This window comes from Danio rerio, chromosome 1, assembly GCF_052040795.2.
Source record: "Danio rerio strain M-AB ecotype USA chromosome 1, GRCz13ab, whole genome shotgun sequence".
In the NCBI taxonomy this organism is placed as follows: Eukaryota; Metazoa; Chordata; class Actinopteri; order Cypriniformes; family Danionidae; genus Danio; species Danio rerio.
In genome coordinates this window covers 40,992,493-41,016,717 of record NC_141021.1, presented here as the reverse complement: position 1 = coordinate 41,016,717, position 24,225 = coordinate 40,992,493, and the positions used below count along the sequence as shown (strand labels likewise).

The following is a 24,225-nucleotide window of genomic DNA, read 5'->3' as shown; positions in this document are numbered from 1 at the left end:
AATGAATAAGTTGCTTAAAATGTAAGTCTTAAATTGGTTCAATCTAATTATTTATGCTGCATTAGGCACTCATTGCAAATTACTTATATATTTACTTAAATTTTACATTTTTATATATTACATTACACAGTTTATACAGCATATTTAATGGATTTGGAATGGAATGGACTACTTTAGCATTTACTGTAGTCTTTTGTTCACCAAATAATTTCTACTTCATACCATATTTAAGTTTTTTTTGTTTTGTTTTTTGCACTGTAAGTCGTGCAAGCTTATGTTGCAATATTAGATTGAACAATCATAAAAGGCTTTTCCATTGACTGGCCAATAAACAATCCCTCATCAGAAAAGCAGTTAAAAGTGGACAAAAAACATGGATTTAAATGCCAGGTGTGAATGGCAGAGAGTCTCCCTTGTTTACTTGTAATCCGATTGACCAAAGTGCATCTTAATACCAGGTTTAACAGGGCCTAAGTGTCTGTATACAGTATTTACATTACTGTGAGTCTCCAGAGCTTTTTAGCAAGTCCAAAGAAACACATTAACAGCAAAAATACACAGTCAGCTCTTGCCCTCCCATTCTACAACTGCTGCTTCTTTGTTTCAGTGTTGTTAAGTTTGTTTTCATTCTTTGCACCAACTGATATTTTGATCATTTCCTTATCTGCTTCTCTATTACAAAACAGCTTTTTAAACTGAGCTTTTTCTGTGCTGATCCAGAACTGCTTTTGTAAAAGTTGCATAGCATGGAATGCATCAACATTGGTCTCACCCTGAAATCCAGAGGCGTAGCTTCACTTCCAGGGTTTCCTTCCTTTTATTCACCACTTATAACCCTTGAGCTCTGTGTGTTTATATGTGTGAGATGTGTCAGATTCTCAATTGTTCGACTGATTTGGTTGACATATAGTAAGTGGGTCATTGCACTCGAGCAGAATTTACTTGGGTTGGCATAGTAACGGCACTGGTCGATTAAACGCACAGATGAGTCAGTTCAGAAATCTGCAGGACGCTAAACGCTAACATGCAGGATGTGGCCAAAATTATGTTTTCATTTAATTAACATGTTTCAGCCGCATTCAAATACAATACCTACACACAAAGAAAGCTCTATTGAGAATGGTTTACTGACAGCACGCCAGATCCCTTCACCCATTGACTTCACTGATTCTCTTGTGTCTGAATGAGGGCAAATCCCTGCTGTCACGTTTCAAGCATCAAGAGGAAAGCCTTACCAGAGGAGATTTAACATTTAAAAGGCACATATTTTACTTTCTTTTGGTAAAATTTATCCAAAATCAAGTGCATAAGCAGTCAGTGTTCAAAACAATCTATTTACCTTAGTCTGATTTGCAATGGTAAGTTTGTCATAATGTATTGTAATTTGAGTGGTACTGGTAGGTTTTCACAGGAAATAAGAACTTGCTGCTGTTTATCTATGCACCATTATGTGACGTATGTATTCATAAAGAAGGAGTTGCTGCTAGCAGGCTACATCACATACATGGATCAATTATTGACTTTACTCGCAGAAGCTAGAACTATTAAATGTATCAGTTTCTTGATATGAAATTGGAAATGTATGGCAATTATTAATTAGATTAAGAGAAAGTAAAACACATTTTTAAAAATATATTTTTTTTTTACCTTGTTTGGATCAAAAATTGCAAACCGGTTACTATTTCTGTTAGATTTTCTTGTTTATTATTTGGCTGATATTAAATCTATTATGGCAAACTAGAGTATTCACACACTGTAAACAATGTTGGGTTCTACACAATTCCTTCACGATGTCCCAACACAAATCGATTAAATTAATTTGTTTTCACAAATTTAAGTGGATGGAACAGAAAACAATTAAGTTGTCCCGCAAAAAAATAAGAACCGTGTTGTTTCAACTCATTTAAAATAAATAGTTTGAATAAGCAGCAATAGTTATTTTTTGAGTGCAGTTGTGCAATGACTGACAGCCACACAAACTCCAAACAATAGATTTATCCTAAATGAGGAGCTGCACCGATGCACAAAACATAAAAATGATCATGCCACAAATAGCTACAATTAAATGTCCTAAACACACAGAGTGACAAAGAGTCTAAATGTATGGCCTGCAGCTTTAATGTTCAATTAGGATATTTGGCTAAATAGTTAAAGGAATAAAAAGGGATAATTCTTTCTTAAAGGCATAGTTCACCCAAAACTGAAATCAATTAAACTAATTTACTCATCCTCAAGTGGTTCCAAACCTTTTTTTTTAGTTTCTTTCTTCTTCTGAACTTATGTACACTCACTTGCCACTTTATTAGATACAACTTACTAGTACCATGGTTGTTGGACAACCTTTTGCCTTTAGAACTGACTTAATCCTTAATGGCATAGATTCAACAAGGTACTGGAAATATTCCTCAGAGATTTTGGTCCATATTGGCATGATAGCATCATGGCTGTAGATTTGTCGGCTGCACATCTGTGATGCCAATCTCCCATTCCACCACATCCAAAAGGTGCTCTATTGGATTAAGCTCTGGTGACTGTGGAGGCCATTAGAGTACAGTGAACTGATTGTCATGTTCAAGAAACCCATCTGAGATGATTTGCGCTTTATGATACGGCAAGTTATCCTGCTGGAAGTAGCCTCAGAAGATGGGTACACTGTGGTCATAATGGGATGGACATGGTCAGCAAAAATACTCGGGTAGGCTGTGGTGTTGACACAATGCTCAACAGGTACAAATGGGCCCAAAGTGTGCAAAGAAAATATCTTCACACCATTACACCACCACCAGCAGCCTGAACCGTTTAAACAAGGCAGGATAGATCCTTGATTTCATGCTGTTGACACTATATTCTCACCCCACCATTCAAATTGTCCAATTTTGGTGAGCCTGTGGGAATTGTAGCCTCAGTTTCCTGTTCTTAGCTGACAGGGGTGGCACCTGGTGTGGTCTGCTGCTGTAGCCCATCTGCCTGAATATTCGATATGTTGTGCATTCTTCGATGCTCTTCAGCATACCTTGGTTGTTACGAGTTACTGTTGTTATGAGTTACTGTTGCCTTTCTATCAGCTCCAACCAGTCTGGCCATTTTCCTCTGAACTCTGGCATCAACAAGGCATTTTTGCCCACAGAACAACTGCTCACTGGACATTTTCTCTTTTTCTAATCATTCTCTGTAAACCCTAGAGATGGTTGTGCGTGAAAATCCCAGTAGATCAGCAGTTTCTGAAATACTCAGACTAACCCATCTGGCACCAACAGCCATGCCATGTACAAAGTCATTTAAATCACATTTCTTCCCCATTCTGATGCTTGGTTTGAACTGCAGCAGATCGTCGTGACGATGCCTATAGATATATACATTAGATGTCGCCTGGCCTATTGTTGTCTATTGGACGGAATGCGTCAATAGCACCGCCATCTTGCTACAGGGTAGCGCTCCTTTGAAATGAATGCGGGACCAAGGTACAGTGGAGGACTGTGGCTATCCAAAGCCAGAGATATACACATATACACATATATCTGAGATCGGGAGTTTTCCTGGATGTTAGTATGTAATTTTTATTTTTCTAATTACGAAAATTATAATTTTACACCACTTTTCTACATGGATGGATCAGTGACCGCACGGGCATTCCTGACAAAAAGCTTGTGTTTGTGTGTACAGAAATGTACTATTCACCCTCCCTGTTAAATTTGATCTAATCCGTGTCCTGAAACACACCTCCTCTCCTGCTTTCACTTCTCATACTCACGGAGGGAGCGATTCATTTGTGAATGAATCCCCCGTACGACTCTTTCACTAACGTTAGCCGACAGTAATACAGTTTCTGGCAGAGCAGCATCTCGTTGTCATATTTCTTTTGCATTGTTTGCTGATTTTAATCAACAAAACTAGCATAAACCGAGTGTTTAGTGCGAGTTGGAGCTATTTTGCCTTATGGTGAATGCAGTAAGTGACTGTATTATCATCAATAACGTTACCTGATTAGCACAAAAGTTCAGAACATACAAAAACAGAAAAAAAACTTAATATTACCTATGAAATGTTCTGCCTTTGTGCTTTGTTTTCTTTGTTTGCTCGTTACTACACCCGTAGACAGCGCTAAAGTCCCGCATCTTCACGTAATAACACTGTCTTGTCTAGTGCGGTTGAATGACATTTGTCCTGGGAGCACTGTACCAATGTGGCGGCGCTATTGACGCATACTCAGGGTCCCTATGTGATATCTAGTGTATATATCTATGGACGATGCCTAAATGCCTTGAGCTGCTGCCATGTGATTGGCTGATTAGAAATTTGAGTTAATGAGCAATTGGACAGGTGTAGCTAATAAAGTTTCCGGTGAGTATATATAAGAAAGCTGAAAACTTTAACTATTGACATCCATAGTAAGGAAAACAAACACTATGGAAGTCAACGATTACCAGATTTCAGCTTTCTTCAGAATATCTTCTTTTGTGTTTAACAAAACAAAGAAACTCAAACAGGCTTATGACGAGCGAAGGGTGAGTAAATGACAGAATTTTCAGTTCAGGATCCAGAACTATTCCTTTAATCACAATATTAAAACATGAATGTAAAAATAATATTTTAAAGCCACATGATATTATGCCCCACTGTTCCATTTCTGTGGGTTGTAGATATTAGAATTTATTATTTTTATATTATTTATATATGGAGTGTTAGGCATTATCTTCCTCCTTATGAGTGCCCCAAGCTTACACATTACTTGAATTGGAGCATGTTTGCATCCTAACGGGGTTAATGGGAGAAGCAGCTTTGTGTTTTAATTAGCCACCCGCTCAGCACTTTACAGGGGTGCCTGCTCTTTCTGTGTCTCTGAGAGAGAAGCATTAGATAATTTTGACCTCTTGACCTTAATGGGCAGTGGGCTGGAGGCGTAATCCCCTCACCACTGTTTGACCAGAATCTGGCAGATGGTGCAAATGAACCAGAGGGATATGGATCAGAGGCCTGGGTCAATAGGGAATCACTATTTTGTTGTTGTAAGTAGTACTGGGACATTTCTTTACTAATTAGAGTTTTTTTTTAGGAAGTTGGTTAGTCAGATCCAGGCTTTTAATCAATAATTAAACATATTTTATGAATGTATATTGTATAAATACATATAGTATTTATATACAAATTGTATGAATTATTTATTATAAAAAAACGTTCTAAAAACATGACTCTCCAAATTAATTATACTATATGAATTACTGAATAAACATGAAAGACAGAACATGAGGAAATTTAACCTGACATTTGGAATTCACATTTGAAATGTAAAGGTTATTCTAACCCAGGGGTGTCAAACTCAGTTCCTGGAGGGCTGCAGCCCTGCGCAGTTTAGTTCCAACCTTGCCTTAACATACTTACCTGTAGGTTTTAAACAAGCCTAAAGGACTCAATTAGTTAGATCAGGTCTGTTTAATTAGAGTTGGAACTAAACTGTGCAGAGCTGTTGCCCTCCCGGAACTGAGTTTGACACCTGTGTTCAAATGTGAGACCCTTTTAGGAAATATATCCAAGAACATTGTTTATTGTCAGATAAGAGTCCTTGTTCCGGCATATTGAATCTTTTCCTTTCTTAAGCTCAAAGTAGAGTACATGTGCGATACAAATTGTATAATTGTAGTTTTTGTTTAACCACATTATTATTTAACTTCTTATTTATTTATGATTTTTTGCATGTGTTTAAGTTGATACTATCTATACTTTAAATATTTTTTGTTTGTTTTTTATTGCAGTTTGCCATACAATACATAAAGAAAAAATAAATAAATTAAAGAGCCCCTGTTATGGGTTTTTGAAAATGAGCTTCCATGCAGTGTGTAACACAGCACTAAGTGAATGAAAACATCCCATGGAGGTTTAATCTGAAAGTACACCATGTTTAAAACTATTGATTCTTCAATGAAATAGTCGACTCAGAGTCGAATAAATGAATCGTGTTTGGTTTGGATCTTTTGACTGAATGCATCGACATTGATACCGTTCATCACCAAATATGTAGTACCGGATCCGGTAAAACGTGAACGCGCCTTTCCCTTCAGACACTAGCGGAGCACATGGATCACGGGACTGATCATGACACAAAGACGATGACCACTGACTGATGGATATTCGGCTGTGGGGAATAAAAGGTTAAAGTTCATTTCCACAACAAAACCACAGTATAGCCAACCTAGTGTGTCTTTGTTCCTGTCTTTTTTCTGATGATTGATACTTTAACCTACGCTTCAACATGGGATTTGTCGGCAGTTTGCTATTGAAGGAGCAGCAGGGACTGTTATTAACGGACTTAGTAAGACTGAAAGGGACTTTGTCAGTAACTGTTACAGTTCATAAAGACCAGTTTCTTCCTCCGGATCATTACATGCTAGTGTTGTTACAAAGTGTAATTGAAATTGTTGCCTTATTTTGTGTAGTTTGCAAAATATGTATTTAATTGTGTGTTGAAACTTGTGTTGTAATTGCTCCATATGGCTTGTAATCACTTGTGCTTGTAATACATCTCTTAGGGTAAATCTGTATGGGCGACTCACATATTGCTTCTAAAATCATGTTGAAATCGCATTACGTGCTTCTTCCTTTACAAATTTTTAATGCGTCTCTGAACTCACGATTGTTGGAATAATTAATCAATTCCATGCATGTTCAATAAAAAAGGTCAGAAGGATTAAGATATTAGCAATTTGTTGGATAAAAATGAAAAATTCAATTTACAGAGTTCTGAAATCCTCAATGCACTTTAAAAGTTACGTTCAGGATGTGCGCGCAGTTTTCATTTAGTGAAATTCATCACTTGTCAGTCTTTCTTCAGTCATCCATTGGCCACACCCATACATACGTCCTCTTTTTCCTTCTCAACTGCAAATTCTGTGCTCACAGGACGCTTCGCTGCAAAGCTCAAGTTAATAATATCATCGGCTCAATCACAGGAGATTAGCCTCATGCAAAGGAGGGGTTTGGGAACAAATGAATCGCTGAACGAATCACTGGGATAATTAGGTAAAAATAAATGCATATTATAAGACAATAAAAGTGTTTTTTGACCTTGCATGCATGTCAGCCTGTTGTTGGAGACCCCAAAACCAAAATATGACCAAAATTCTGTAGGTTATAATGCATAATAGGGGCTCTTTAAAGGTAATCTTTAGATACTATACATAGTTTTTCAAGATAAGTTCAGGTTTAAAAAGTTATTTTTGGAAAATATACTGAAAAAACAGTGACAGTTAATGGGTTATTATTACTCAACTGCAATGCTGTGACTTTGAAAAAGTTGTTTGCTGCAAGTGGCAATATCTTGAAATATCACTCTAAAATCACTGCCCATCGACTTGAAACATTGAATCAGTGCCCTAAAAATGCATCATATGCCACATAAACAAACCCACCATCCTATGATGCTCCAGTGTGTGTGTGTGTGTGTGTGTGTGTATACACAAGCACTCTATATTTTCTCTTCATCACTGTCAGTCTGTCACCAGTCTTTCTTTTTCGGGGTGTCGGTAGTGCTAATAGACAGTGCGCATCAATGGCCCCTCTTCATTTACAGGAGACATGAAAAAGAAACAGACAAAGAGAAAAAAGGCGAATCCAGTGAGAGATGGGAGGGGGTTTGTGGTGGTAGACGTGAATTATTGATAGTGATGGCAGGCCCCTCTCTGCGTCGCTTCTGAATTATGGATGAAGCTCCCGCGTGTGCACAAGCTCGCTCGTCCATTTGTCTTGCCCCTGTAACGTATGCTCATCTGAGCCCAAAACCATGAGGAGAAAACTGAACAATCAACATATGGTCACTGTAGGACAGGAACAGGCCTGTGATTAAAGCGCATTCAAGGGCCTGCTAACAATGGAACTCACCTTTTGGCCATATTCTAAGTTTAGTTTGTCGAAATTTGCCAGCAATTAGGAGCAGATTGTTTGGTTTATGGCACGTGGTTAATGGACAGGACAGACGAGTCTGTTTAGATTACTTCATCTGGCTGAAAAATGGGCTAATAAAAACAAAAGCACTTCGGGAAATTAGAAAGTGGAGATTACAGTGATGGGACAACAGATTTAACAGCTGGTCAAAACCAATATACTTACAGCGAACTGGTGTTTAAATTTGGACTGCACTATGTTGGTGAAATATGTGATATTGCTGAAAATTATATATATATATATATATATATATATATATATATATATATATATATAGTTATGAAAGCTTTTTTCCTTTCAAGTCAACCTTAGATGGGGTTTTATATATAAAATGGGTATGGAATGCTCTTAGCAGACAGTAGTGGATTGGACCCAAAAGGGAGGAAATAGGAAAGCAACCAGCTGTCATCAGATTGACTTTAAATAAGGTAAAATGTGAGGAAATTAAAAAATATTCGTAATTAAATTGTGCTTGCTTTAAATGTAGACACAGATAAACCTACTTTGAAGTATACACATATAAATAAGTATAAATAAATGTAGTATTTATACTAAACTGTTTTAACCTAAAGTGATAGTTCACCCAAAAATTATTGATCCAAACCAATCTGAGTTTATTTCTTCGGAACGGAAAAGAAGATATTTTGAAGAAAGCCAGAAACCTGTATCCATTGTTTTCCCTATTATGGCTCCCAATGTTTACAGCTTTTTAAAAAATATCTAAAAAAATAAATAAAAAAAAACTCATAAAAGTTCATAACCACTTGAGGTTGAGTATATAGTGAGTAAATAAAATTAGAGTGCTTCGAGAACTGCACCAGCATTCTACTAATACTCTCCTGCCTGTTTAATTTGCTGTAATGTTCTATTACATTCTGTAATATTCTATAAAATGTTCTATAACTCGTTGAAATATTATGATTATATTTTCTCCATCCATGTTAAGGTGCTTTGACACAATTTACATTGTAAAAGAGCTATAGAAATAAATATTATTGAACTTATTGTCTGTAAACTGCACCAAATCCACCCACATAACTGCCTCCCCGCTCTTCACTTACCGATCACTGATATAAGGAAAATTATAAGAAATACTGTGAAAAATTCCCTTGCTTTGTTAAACCTCACGGCGAACAAAATTAATATTTTTTTCTAATTTCCTTTTCTTAAAAAAATAATAAAAATTTCTTTGAAATTTCTGTGAAAATTGAATTATTTTTAAATATTTACTAAGTGATGTTTAACAAAGAAAGGAAATTTAAACAGTATTTTTCTTGTTTTTCTTCTGAAAAATGACTACATCAGAGGATGGGTCTATATTAACCTGCAATACCTTAGACATAATTGTAAAATAATTAATCCAGTAATTCTGTAATATAGGGCACATAAAAATATGAATCCCAGGGTTTTTGGGATTGGAAAAAATGGCAGATAGACTTGTTTTTGAGAAATGGATTCTATGAAATACTTTAAATTGTAATGTTCTTTAAAAACATCACTTGAAAAATACGTGAAAACAAATAAAAATGTCAGGCTTATTAAATGCATTTAGCCACTGATTTACTCGCACACACTTTGGAAAGTGGGAAACTCTTGAATGATCCATGTTGATTGCTTTATATTGTCAGGCACTCTTTTGAAACTCGTTTACAGATCATAAAACTCAGTATCTGTCATAATGTCTGTAATGAATGCAATTATACTTAGTCCATTGAGGACCAGAGCGATCATAAATTCTGCAAGAGCTGCTCTTATACAAATGCAGTACAGTCGGTGGTGCAACAGCAGCTTGTTAAATATATTTGACTAATTCATTTAATCTCATAGGGTGGCTCTATTCAACCTGGCCTCATGGAGCCGTCCAATTAACAACCTCGGTGTGAAAAAAAGAAGTGCACAAGGCAATCAACACAAAGACCGCTTGCTAATTCGCAGGTTTTAATGAAGGCCTGCCACTTTCAGATGCAATGGCTGTCACTCCCTAAGGAATTCTAGAGGATGGTTGTGGTCTTCAAGATTTCATATGGTGCATTTATTATTGACTTATGCATGTCATGTGCATTGATTTTCAGTATGTTTGAAGTTAACATATTTATTTTACTTTCAAATACTTTTATTGCCCCCTTAAATTTTTTATACTTTACATTTTTTTTAAGTACACTATTAACGATTTCCTGTAGAATCTACAGTAACTTACTGGCAGCAGTTAGCCAGTAACTTACTGTAAATCAATTACAGCAAAAATACTGTATTTACATTTACAGCATCATTTATCTTGCTGTATATGCATTAACAGTATTGTATGTCTGTAAAAGTACAGTAATTTCCACAATGCAGCTTTAAAAAATACAGTAACATACTACATAAATGGCCTACAGTAAAATACAATTCATATTACAGTTAAATACTGTGTCATTTACAGATATTGTTAACGGTGTATAAATAAGTCCTACTTTTTTTTTTTAACCAACTATCATTTCCCCCCGAAATCTTTCATTAATGTTTACTCATTATTAAATATATTTTTAAAAACAAAAAAATATGATGTATAGAAATTCAGTAAAAGAATAATAAAATATAAATTAATAGATATAAAATAATTACAAATTAAAAATAGAAAGATGTTTATATAAAAAAGCAATGTTTTATCATGTTGTATGCATTGACATTGTTTAAGTTTGTATTATTATTGTTATTATTATTATTAACAAATAAATATTGTTTAATTGGAATGTGATCATTTTTATGTGTTCAATATTTCTAGATTTTGCAAATACTGTATTTAAGTGCATTAAAAAGTAATAAGTACAGTAAAATAGTATCCATAAAATCTATTATATATAAGGAAAAGACATCTGTTCATTTTTAACGTGTTTATTTTTTAATAACCTTGAGTTATGCTGTCATTTACACCAAAAACTAAATGTTTTCGCTTCTAATAATTATCCAAAAGTTATTTAATTTGGGTACAGTGTAAAAAAAGTCCAATGAGCACACATGAGATGGAAAAACATATTGGTGTTTTCAATCTAAACTGCTAAATTATGAATATTCACTGTACTGAAAAGAAGTGAAAATTATTATTTGCGAGGTATTTAGATTGCATTCAAAAGTGTCATTTATTTGTGTATTGGAGTGCTTTATCACAATCTCATTGTAACTTTGTCATGAACAAAATATCCAAAAACTATCTTAGAGACAACTCTCTTCTGTTGCTCTTTTTGGTTCAATTTCTTCTCTCTGGTTCAATCCAGACCTGCTTAGCTACTGTAAATTAGTTACATTAGCATTTTGTATCTTATTATTCATTGACAAAGTCTCTCAATAAATAATGGGAGAAATGGTGATTAAATGTAAGCCTGAGGGCCATACACATAAACCATATCACACATGTGCAGCCTTGCTTCAGTCGCTCCATCCAAATTCATTCTTTTGTAAAGGGGAAATCAATTCATATGAATCCAATTTACAAACATTACTAAAACATGAAGAGTCTGTATTCTGCTTCATGACCTGCGAGATGCCTGGGTAATTGAAAAGATGTTCAGCGCAACATGGCGCAAGTCTTTGAATTATTTTTTCTTCTCTTCCTCCTTATTTGCATCAGAGGCGCACAGAAATATATGCCACTTTGGACTGAAACAGTGTCATTGTTATCATTGTTATTTTTTTAAAAAAATTTATTATTATTATTTTTCAATAGATGTGTTGTTGTTGTTGTTTTATGCAACTCTTAATTGGCACATTACAGTGAAAATAGCATATAGTTCTTTTTTTTTTTTTTTAAACTACACTTTTATTTTTGTCCCAAAGTTTAAAATAGTTTTTTAAATTCATTTGAAGCATAAAATGCGGGTGGGTTTAAATGACAGTACTGTAAGTGAAAGTATTTAAAATACATAAACTCTAGAATGTAGAAAAAATAGCAAAAAAAGAAAAGAAAATGGTGAACAGAAACAAAATAAAAAAACAGCACAGTAATTACAGTGTAGTGCGGTGACAAATTTGTATTTGTTCACATTTTGTGCAAAATGAAATCTGCTAGCTTTGCTTTCAAGTCAAGTCAGAAGTGTTATTATGCAGTTGAAATGTCTGTAAGGGTCATTCATTGAATAAATGCAAGCAAGTGGCATCAGGGACCCGTAAATAAACAGCAGTGCAGCCTGGGAACATCTCAGACTTGTTTTACACTGTTTAAACATTACTACAAGCCTCTGTGGACTTAACTGTCAGCCGATGCAGTACAAGCGTTAAGCCTTTTAAAGCTTCCCTACTGATTAATATGCCAATTACTGTACATTTATGACTCAAACACATTAACGTGCATGTTATGCTGTTTAGAGATTCCTCATGTTGTTTTAGAGCTCTCCTACAGTAGGTTTACATCCATCCAAGCTAAAAAATAGAGGATGAAAAATTCTAAAAATGCACAATGCAGAATCATCAAAGAATTACTAAAAGTTATAGTATTAAATGTTACTGTACATTGTATTGATGATCATTGTAAAAAAGATTTATTGGATTTACTAAACATTTTAAGTCGTTGAAAACTATTTATATGGACTGATTTCAAACACACAAATTAAATTTAGTAATGTTCAACTTGGTTTGTTTGTTTTAATTCAGCCCATGTAAATTGTTTTCAACCACTTACATTATCTTAAAAATGTATTAAATCCAGTGAACCATTTTTTTCAGTGTGGGGTCCTACTGTTCATTTGCAAGTACTAATTCTGTTTAATAGTAGATCAAAGGTGTCAAGCCCCAGGTTCATGACATCATCAGTGCTTCCCCTGGGCTTCCCCTGTGCTCGGTTTAACAGTAATGGAGCAATGAAGAGACAGGGGAGAAACACTGCTTGTTCCCTTATGTCTTTTGAGTGGAGGTTCAGATTTCAGATATTTGTGGTTAGTAAAGAGCTCACTATCTGACATGCACACATTGTGGAAGAGAGTCATGTGTGGGTTATAAGAACATTACTCACAACAAACAAGAGCTTCAACAAAGAACAAATGCATTTTAATTGATGTTGGGTCCATAATGTAAAAAACATTTTTTGAAAACAAATAATCATGTATATACAAAAATAAGAATATATAAATAATATAAAAATCAAAAGCTAATTGTAATGGCATTAATTTTTAATAACAACAACAACAACAACAACAACAACAACAATAATAATAATAATAATAATAACAATAATAATAATCATATTAATAATAATAATAATAATAAAAACTATTTTAATAAAACTAGCATTACTGACTGCTTTTATTACACAGTTATGAATCTGATCCTTTTAGGAAATCTTTTCTTTTTTTGGTGAAAAATAACTCCATGTATCATGTACAGAGCTATCATATATTACACGTACTGAAAATTTCTTTAAAATAATTAGCATGTTTCTCAGCCTCCTACATTTTGTTCATTTATTTCACATTAAAAGCAATAAAGGGAACTTATTCTTTGTAAGAGCCTGACAAATTCCACATTTTAGAAGAACATTTCAGATGACACTTAATATATTTTGCATCTGATCTCTTCATATAGAACAGAACAACAACAGTATAGTAATCTATTGTTGCATCTAAACAAACAGCTTAACAAAGATGAAAAATACAGTATAAAAAGCCACAACAATATTTCAGATTGTGGAAACATTTCAGCATATCAGGCAACACACAGCTCAATGCTCAAATACACACAGCTTAGAATAAAAGATAAATCATGCTTATGGGAGTTAAATAATGGAGGCTCTTTGTTGAGTGCTTCATACTGTACTGTATATACATGTAATATATGTGACTGTTCACAATTTACACACTCACACAGAAAGAGAGAGAGAGAGAGAGAGAGAGAGAGATCTAAAATTTTCACGTTTGATTCATCAGCTCTCTCTCTCTCGCTCTCTCTCTCTCTCTTTTTCTGCTTTTTTTATAAAATTTTATTGGCATGACATGGTGCACAATATTGCAAAGATTTTTTACACTATATACTGTAAATATGGAACAAATAATGTAATACAATGTTGACTATAATGTACATCTGTTTCAGTGAATATATTTTAAATAAAAGTTTATTTAATACTTTTCCCCAACATATTCCTTTGAGTGAACTAATTTTTGGACTGTGATCTTTTTTTTTTTTTTTTGGTTAGATCAATTCCAGTTTTGGCTTCGGATTGGACTGATATAACGTATATGCACAACTACAGTATATTATTCTAAAGCACAGAAAACATTCATTTGGATGGATGGATGGATACATGAATAGATGCATGGATAGATACATGGATGGATGCACAGATGGATGGATGGATGAATGCACAGATGGATGGATGTATTAAATATATATGGATGGATGAACGGTATACATGGATGGATGGACAGTATGTGTTGAGGGACGATATACAGTATGCTTGGATGTATGTATGGATAGACAATATACAGTATGGATGGATGGATGGATGATATACGGTATGGATGGATAGATGGACGGATGATATACAGTATGCATAGATGGATGGATGGACGAATGATGTACAGCATGCATGGATGAATGATGAATGAAATGCAGTATGCATGGATGGATAAATGTAAGTATGATACAGTATACATGGATGGATGGATGGATGGATGGATGGATGATATACTGTATACATGGATGCATGGATGATATACAGTGAGCATGGATAGATGGATGTACAATATACATGATGCATGGATGGATGGAGGGATGGATGGATGGACGATATACTGAATGGATGGATGGGCGATATACTGTATGCATGGATGGATGGAATGACAAAATACAGTACTGTATGCATGGATGGATGGATGGACGATTACAGTATGCATGGATGGATGGGTGGATGGATGGATGGACGATATACTTGACGGATGGATGGATGGATGGGCAATATGGATGGATGGATGAATGGATGAAAGATATACTGGATGAAGGGACGAATGGATGGATGGATTGACGATATACTGTATGGATGGATGGATAAATGGATGAAAGATATACTGGATAAAGGGACGAATGGATAAATGGATGAATGAATGGATGGATGGACAGAATGCATATAGGGACTGATGGAGTTTGTACAAGAAGTTATACAGTATGTATGTATGTATGTATGTATGTATGTATGTATGTATGTATGTATGAAAGGATAGACAGTTAGTGTGGATGGGCAGTATGTATATATGGATGATATACAGTATGTATTTATGTATGCATGCATATATGGTTTGATGGACAGTATGTACTGTATATATGGACAGATGGATGTTGTACAAGAAATGATCTAGCTTCAGTTTTGCCCACTGGCTGACAGTATTAGTTTGTGGCAGGCTAATACTATGCATATTTTCCTGCTGTTGTGATCCTTCTGGAATATTTAGAATGTTCATTTTGCAATGGTTAAATTTTTCTGCATTTGGTAATTTCATACAATTTGAGATTTCACTTTAAACACTGTGATACTAATCACAGTGCAGAATAAAGTGTTCCTCTCTTTCCATCTCTTTCTGCTTGGTCTGCGGTCATTCAGCATGCTATTAGCTGCATGCTGGGGATCTGCTTCTCATTCCAGTCAGGCTGGCTTTTGGCTGCGGATAACAGAGCTTTTCAGAGTCCTGCATCTGCAGCGCTGCTCTCTTCAATATCTGATGCAGAGATATGATGTTGTAATGCTATATTCATAGATGGACCGCTGATGTTTATTTAAACTTAACCTAATATTTTGTGACAGTGGTAAATTGGGGTCATTTTGATGGGCAGAGGTGGATTACGCATGAGTGGTTGGAGAAATGTTATGGTTTTCAATCGATCTGTCCATTCATTGCAGCTTTAGTTGTATATAGTAGTATTGAGAGTGACCTAGGATTTGTAACACTATGATGTGGTATTAAACAATAAGAATTTCATAAATGGTGTGAAAATTCTTCAAAATGCACCAAAAGATGGTTTTAATGATGCACATGCAAAAGCTTTTGTAAATGATTTGCATTGTCATTAGACAAATAGTTTCCTTTCAGTGGTTGGAATTCACAGCTTTTGTAACTTTACAGACTGAACACCAATGAATATAAAACTGTATTTAAAAAATGGTCTTTTAGATGGTCCTTTTCAGACCGTACTGTAAATCAGTGGTCCCCAACCTTTTTCTAACTGCGGACTGGTCAACGCTTGACAATTTTTCTGCGCACCGTGGGGGTTGAAATAATAATAATAATAATAAACGTAAATCCACTGTACTCATATGGAACTTTATTAGCACATTGCTCCAACATTGCAATGCTATTATAACATTCGGAAGTAATAACTTTATTAAAACATTGCTCCAACAATATAACATATTATAACATAAAATAACATACAAAGGACAGGGCCTTTTTAAAAATACTGGTAAATTCGTTCTGGCTATTTATTTTCCGGAAAGAGAAGTTGTAACATACAATATTTACAAATGCTGCGCTGTGTAAACGCAGAAGGAAAATTGCCGGAAAGAGCGCGTGCACGTCTAGAACGTGCTGACGTGAGACGTCTGCTTTAGCCAATCAGAACAGTCAGACGCATTCACTACCGCGCGGTTTATGAGAATAAAAGCCTTTGAATATTTTTCCAGACACATTTAGGTGCTAGAAATTAGGCAGATAACGTTTATATGTTCATCCGTGTAAATAATCACGATATGATGCTTATGATAAGCCGTTGTTTGTTTACCTTCAAGCTTTGCGTGTGCTCGTGAAACAGCCCCTGAGCGCCTGCACACACACATATCATGCAAGTCCAATTTGCCTCTGTTCACGCACCGTCCCCCAAATCCAGTTTGGCTTTAAATGCAGCAACTTTATCTGCCAACTTAAAGATAATTAATTCTTGTGCGGCCCGGTACTGATTGATCCACGGACCGGTACCGGTCGGCAGCCCGGGGGTTGGGGACCACTGCTGTAAATGATCTGTAACCACATGTCAACAAATAGTTTTTAAGGTATTAATGAAGTATTGTTATAGTTATTAGTTAAGTGTAATAGAATAAATGAGCATGTAATGGCAGTCACTTTTACTCAGCATTTAGCAGACAGCCTACTAAAGGCTGGTTTATACTCAATGCATCTGAAAATTCACTTGGGTGCTCGCGGTGAATGTGACGATATCACCGTGTTGGCATGTATTAACTTTGGATGCTAATGACATAATTGAGTTCGTATGACATATTGGTAAATAAGAATCAACAAAATGGTTTTACCATCTGTTTCCATAAACAATAGTTTGATATAAGCACATTGGAAAAAATGGACATAGTTTAAAGCCTGGGTAAATAGAATTCTGAGAATTGTTTCTTAACATTAAAAATAATAGAAAATATATTGCTGAAACACACACAAAGACTCTGAAGTATCTAGTACTGAATTGTGAAGCTAATCCATTGAGGATTTTTTTAACCAAGTTTAAATGGTGGTTCAGTGACACAATGGAGCCACAAAATAGATATAACACTATAATAACTGTATTTATTAGCCTGTTCTTTAGTCTTGAGTTGTTGTCACCATTTATGCCTGTAAAAGCCCAATTAAGCTATCATTAGTAAAGCATCTGTAGCATCCATTAGATTATAGCTATTTAAAAGTGTTGTAAAATTAAAATAAAACATTTTAGTTAATAGTTTCAATCTGTTAGTTTTAAGGATATCTATACTCTAGTTTGCTACAAAACAGGGACAAAATTCACATGGAGACAATATGAAACTGATTGAAACATTCAAAGCTTAAAGTTTGTCACTTCATACTTATGAATTTAACTTCTGCTTAAAGGGCACCTATGATGAAAATCATATTTTGTAAGCTGATTGGACAGGACTGACGTAAGAGTGCGGTTTCTCCGCCCACCGAATTGATTGACAAGTACATGGGAACGGTGTGTAGGGAGAACCAGTTCATTAGCATTAAAGGCACAGGTAACAAAAACACTGTTAAATTAGTTCCCATTTTACAGATTTAAAAAGTTATAATAAATAATCTGATGGGTGTTTTAAGCTGAAACTTTACAGACACATTCTGGAAACACAAAGATTTATATTAAATCTTGAAAAATGTTTAAAATGTGTGCCCCTTAAAAAAACATTGTTTTCGATTTTCAGTTGGAATCTCACATTGTTAGAATACCATGCAATTTTAACATCTTTTGCATAATTTGTAGCATTTGCATTTAACACTGGACTAGACAACACAGATACAATTAGCAAGGAAATTTAAAAATAGTTTTTTCCAGAGGTTAAAAAATGTCCATTGAGAATGGCTTTGAGAATTATGAAGCACATCATTAGCTACTATAAAACAAACTATAGCTAATGACTACAAAAAAGTAGCCTTCAATATAGATACCATAGTCTAAAAATGTGCTTTTTGAAAGTTTTCCAGTACATTCCAAGTTAATATAATATCATTTAATTGATTCAGTACACTCTCCGAAATAAAGGTACGTGATCTGTCACTGGGGTGGTACCTTTTCAAAAGGTACAAATTTGACCTGAAAGGTCCATACTAATACCTTAAGGGTACATATTAGTCGCTAAATAGTATAAAAGTATTCCTCTTAAAAATTATTAGGTACTATTATATACTTTTGAGGTATATAATAGTACCTATATTATAAATATGGACCCATCAAGTACAAATGTGTAGCTTTTAAAAAGGTACCATCCCAGTGACAGCTCTCGTACCTTTATTTCTGAGATTGTAAGATAAGGATATTTGCACATATGGCCAGACATTTTTTGAAATTCGCAGTATTGTTTTCCTATGAATAACAAAAGAGCAATTATACAATTGATCCACAGAAATCTGTGGTGCGATTAATTCCCACTTCCAACACCAAAAATATAAGTAACAAGCATTCCAACATTCCTTCTTTTTAATTGGGAGGCTGGCTGACGATACAGTACAGGCTTCAAGTCAAATGTGACCATGCAAAATGAGAAGCGACTCCAAATAAATTGACATCCGCCCTGTTGTTGTTATCCTGACAGATGTGGCACATTCACTGATCTGACAGTGGATTAAAGACATTGGACAGAAAGGAAATGAGACAGGTGTTCCAGTTGTAAACCTGCATTACTCCAGCAGTGTTGCACAAGGATCAAACACACAGGCATCTGGAATAGTAGTCTAGTGTCTATTTTTGAATTGCATCATTTTTCCCTCATCAGCTCTGATGGCCTTTCTAATATGCTTTTGAGGTTTGGGCTGCTCTTCCGTTTCATTTAATTTCAAATAGTACTTTAAAAATTAAACAATTGAATATTGTATTTCATTTGTTGTTGAACTGTATTACCCCTAGTGCTGTTTAAAGATTAATCGAGACTAAACTGCATACAAAATAAAAGCTGGTCTTTACATAACATGTATGACATTGTGCATACTGTTTATATTTATTACATATATACAAAGAAACACACACAACCAAGTATTTATTTATAAATATTTTTCACATCTATGGATATTTATTTATACAGCAATTTTTACATACATATACACAAGTGATGCCCACGGTTCAATACATACCTCGGTTTTTTAACACTGTTTTCGGTTCAGTTCTCATGGCTTGACACGTGTGTTTTTTTTATTCTATAGGCAATAGAAACAGTAAGAGGTTAAGGAGAAAAAAATAAAAACGATTTATTGCAATACTCATTTTGTTTTACTTGAAAGTCAAGAAAAGTACACCTGTTCCTAGTGTATTGCATAAATAAATTTTTAACACTGAATATCCACAGCTGCTGGTAGCCCAAGTACAAACTGGGGAACACATAAAATCCTACACTTTGAAAATAAACATACATGTGAAGTTAATAAAGATAAATTGGCTATTTCAAGTAAACATATTTGTACTTAAGTAAACATAAATAAACCATCTTAATTATCTTGGTGCAGAAAAAATGTGAGACTGTAGTCCGTAACGCGGATTGAGTGCTTTTATAAGATGACAAAAGCCCACATCTCCAATCACCGAAAACAGCTGCAAATCTTTAGCAATAAACACCTGCACTGCCTTTGTTATTTTTATGTGTCTCTCGGAACCAGTTGGGTATGTTTGCTTGAAAGATTTAGCGAGGGATTGTTGCTATTTGGATATTACCTTCTCTGCTATCCTGCCTTTAGACAGTGATGTTGCTGGGTGATGGCACTGCAGATGTGCAGTCATGGTTATACGTGTAAAAGTTATTTTTTGTTCACCGTTTTATTCTTTTATTGGCATTATACCGAGGCATGATCGTATTTTATTTTGGTAAAATAAGTGTAATCTAGAGGTCTATATAAGATGTCCATATGTGGAAAAATAGGAAATGACCATTCTAATGGTGTCTGATTTTGATCTTCTGGACCTGTGGGCAAGCAGGCTGATATAGCAGTATAATTTTTCTGATATATGACTAAGCCAAGGAATTAATACTTAAGGCCTTTTATAAAATTGTCTCCCCTAGTTCTCTCAGCCTTAATATAGTTAATATAGGGTGTTTGTCTTCTTTCACTAGCTTTCCTATGAAAGTGACTGCCATAGTGTAAAAATTAGCTGGGTTCCAAATAGTGTATTTGTGTTGGGACACCATTAATTATTTTAATTTAACTTATTAGTTTGTACAAATTTAAGTAGATTGAACATAAAACTTTTAGGTTGTCCGCAAAAAAATCTCAAGAATTGTGTTGTTTCAGCTCATTGTAGTTGAACAAACAGTAAACAGCACTTTTGAGTGCACTAACACCAGGTCTATTTTAGTGCTTCATTTATTATTTGTGAATAGGAATGATTAGATCAATATATTATTTTGTAAAAAAAACAACCCCTCACCCCACAAAATGTGATACTTTCAAGGGTGACTTGAGCCCCAATGATTAAATAAGACAAAAAGCATAACAAAAAGGCAAAATTACAATTAAAGATAAATTATCATTTAGGTTTAATTCCTCAACTGACTTTCAATTGTGAGTTTAAGCGGCAGTTCTAGTTTAAATGGCACCCCGGGAAAACCACCCCATATACACAGTACAGTTGTAGCCCCCCTGTTTTATACAGTAAAAGTTTAAGAAAGGCAGGACAATTTAATGTTCATTAATTAGTTAGCCTGTCCAGTAAACAGACTTATTTCATCATGTATAAACTATTTTATTGGGAAACAATTTATGTTTACAATAACTTCAGGACTGTCTTTCAGTCTACTGTAATTGTAACCCTGTTTTCCCCCTGCAGCCCTACCCACACTGAGCTGCAGCAAATGGGACATAATAGTGGCCCACTGTTCCCTGTTTTACAACATTTACTGTATATATAATGAAACGAGTCCTGAATCAGATGACTTCAAGCAGTTCCCGATTTACCACAAACAGAAAGTTACATTATTATATATGAATGCGCTTTCAATAGTGCTGCAGACGTCCCTCCTGAGGGCATCCATAACGATTGAAACACTCTCTGCTGTTTCTGAATGTGAAATAACACTGAAAGAGCCAAACATCCACCATGGGGTGTTATTTACTGAAGCAATATTTGACTGGGAGACTATTTAAAAGAGCCATTTCCAAGGACAGAGAAATAGATTTAGAGTATTTTCGAACTATCGTCTCTAAAGAAGCTAGAATCAAGCGTACATGCTGCAATATCCCTACCTTGCCAATATTATAGATTTCTTGTGGGTGCATATGGCATGAGAGGGATGCGCTTGATGAGCCAGGTTGTTTTCCACTGACAGTCTGAGTATTGATCTCTTGTCTCATCCCACTGAGATCAAAGAACAGACTTTGGCTCCCTCATTAATCTGTTTCAATACTCCCAAGACTCGCAGCACCTTAAGCACACCACAGGGATGCCAGTTTGCTGCTGTTTATTGGCTTGATAAATAAGCGACTTGTCACAGTACTCAAAAATATCATGGTCAATCTGGTATAAGGGACATTTAGATATACAGTATAGACAATCGGATATAGGAATCCAAGCTACTGTATAGTAAAAACACTTACTGGTATGTTGATTTTATTATAGAGGAATATGCCACAGCGTTAGTGGTTCTAATATTTTTGTTGGTAATTATAAGAAGTACAGTAGAAGGTATAGGGGGAACTGAATAAGTGTTTTTGTGAACATACAAAGGTGGTGCACTCATAGTACTTATGAAAGGGAGAAATGCAAAACAATATTGTAGAGCAAGTCCTGCCTTCTAAATAAAGGAGCCAATCACAATCACAATGCACTGATTAGATTCTCTAATTGCAACAGAATTGGTCAATGTTCATTCATTCACTCATTATCTTTTTGGCTTATTCCCTTTATTAATCCTGGGTCCCCACAAAAGAATTAACCTCCAACTTATCCAGCATATGTTTTATGCCACGGATGCCCTTCCATCACTGGGAAACACCCATACACTCTCATTCACACACATACATACGGACAATTTTAGCGTACCCAATTCACCTTTACTGCATGTCTTTGGACTTGTGGGGGAAACCCACGTGAACGCAGGGAGAACACGCAAACTCCACACAGAAATGCCACCTGACCCAGCCAAGGCTCGAACCAGCGACCTTCTTGCTGTGAGGCGACAGGACTACTTACTGTGCCACCGCGTCGCCTCCTGGTCAATGTTCTATCCTGTTTTTTTTTTTAGGCATAAAAAGAGGCTTACTGTATATATGAAATACGAATGCTATTTTTAACAAGACATTAATTGTAAACTGAATTTTGATGGTATTTCACAAAATCGTTGTTTATTCAGAAAGCTATAACACCTTTTAAATATGTTAATTATTATTCTTGGTTTAAAAAACTGGCCAAACCAAATGTTTACAAGGAGAAAAAACTAAATACAAATTTAAAATTGCAAAGTTCAAAGTAGTATTATTTTTTTGTTATTGCATCCTTTTATTAACATTTTAACTGTTAATCACAAAACACATTAAAACAACGACAGACAATGCTCATTTTAACAATGCTAAGGAAAGACTAAATAAATTATATAAATATTCATAATGAATAAAACAATTGCAATAATAATAATAATAATACAAATTAATAATAATAATAATAATATTAATAATAATAATAAGTAAATGGATGAACAATAATTTTAAATGTATATAAAGATAAAAATAATCATAAATAAATAAAAATAAAATATAGATTAAATTAGAATAAAATAGGGGTGTCACGGTGGAACAAGATGGTTGCTGGTACGAGCCTCGGCTGGGTCAGTTGGCATTTCTGTGTGATTAATAAAGAAACCAAGCCGAAAATAAAATAAAACAAAACAAAATCAGATAAGATAGGTAAGATAAGATAAGATAAGATAAGAAAAGATAAGATAAGATAAGATAAGATAAGATAAGATAAGATAAGATAAGATAAGATAAGATAAGATAAGATAAGATAAGATCAAAAAAAGTCAAATAAAAAAATACAATTATGTAATAAATTATGACACACTATAACTCATAAAAGGCATGTATTTTAATAAAACTTCTTCGTAATCTTATGTATGTATTTACAAAGTAACTTTGTTTTTTGCCTTAAAAATGCTGGGCTGAAGCAATCCAGAATTTAGTCAAAAAATAAAAAATAAAAAAAATAAACTGCCAAAATGACAATTTAACCCATATTGTGCATATTCCACTGAGCTTTGACTGCATTCCTGCTTAAATACTAAACAAAAGTACTATTACACCAGAAGTATAAGCTCATACTGTATGAAATGTCTGGGCACTGATTGAAATTCCAGCACACTCTACTAATGCACTGTGTGATTAATAAGTAAAGGTCGTTATCTTTTTTTAATTTGTGCATTACTCTAGAATCAGCCATGCAGGCTTACATACTGTAATGCGTGTTTTGATGCAGTGACGCTCTCCTGCTCTCCAGTGCATTTCGAGCTGCAGGCTTTTCTTAAGGTGTAATGGAGGTGTGAGTCTGTAACAGCTGGGTCACTGCTGCAAAATACACATTATCCACACTCCTGTAAACAGCAGGTTCTGGGGCTATGCTGCTAGGAGCGAGGAGAATGCAGATACAATGGCATAGCTCCAATTGAATTTCTGGGACGAGATGTAAACTCAAGAACCGTGAGCATTCAGCTTCAGCTCATATTAAGTCATTGCTGCAGGCATTTTTTGTCTCGAAAAGAAAGAATCTACATTTGTGTTGATACTAGGCCTGTCACAACAATCAATATATCGACTTACTGTGCAATACTTGGGGATGACCTCAATCATTTTTGCCATTGCAATATAT

General features: G+C 34.8%; 2 protein-coding genes across 7 annotated transcripts in view; both read left to right on the top strand.

Annotated features, from left to right (window-relative positions):
* gpm6ab (glycoprotein M6Ab) overlaps positions 1-24,225 on the top strand; it is a 107,585-nt gene that overhangs the window by 63,136 nt on the left and 20,224 nt on the right.
* LOC147846951 (E3 SUMO-protein ligase ZBED1-like) overlaps positions 15,058-24,225 on the top strand; it is a 56,046-nt gene continuing 46,878 nt past the window's right edge. The window contains exon 1 of the mRNA XM_088649512.1: positions 15,058-15,213. The gene's annotated coding sequence lies outside the window, so the exon portion shown is untranslated. The remainder of the gene's footprint in view (positions 15,214-24,225) is intronic.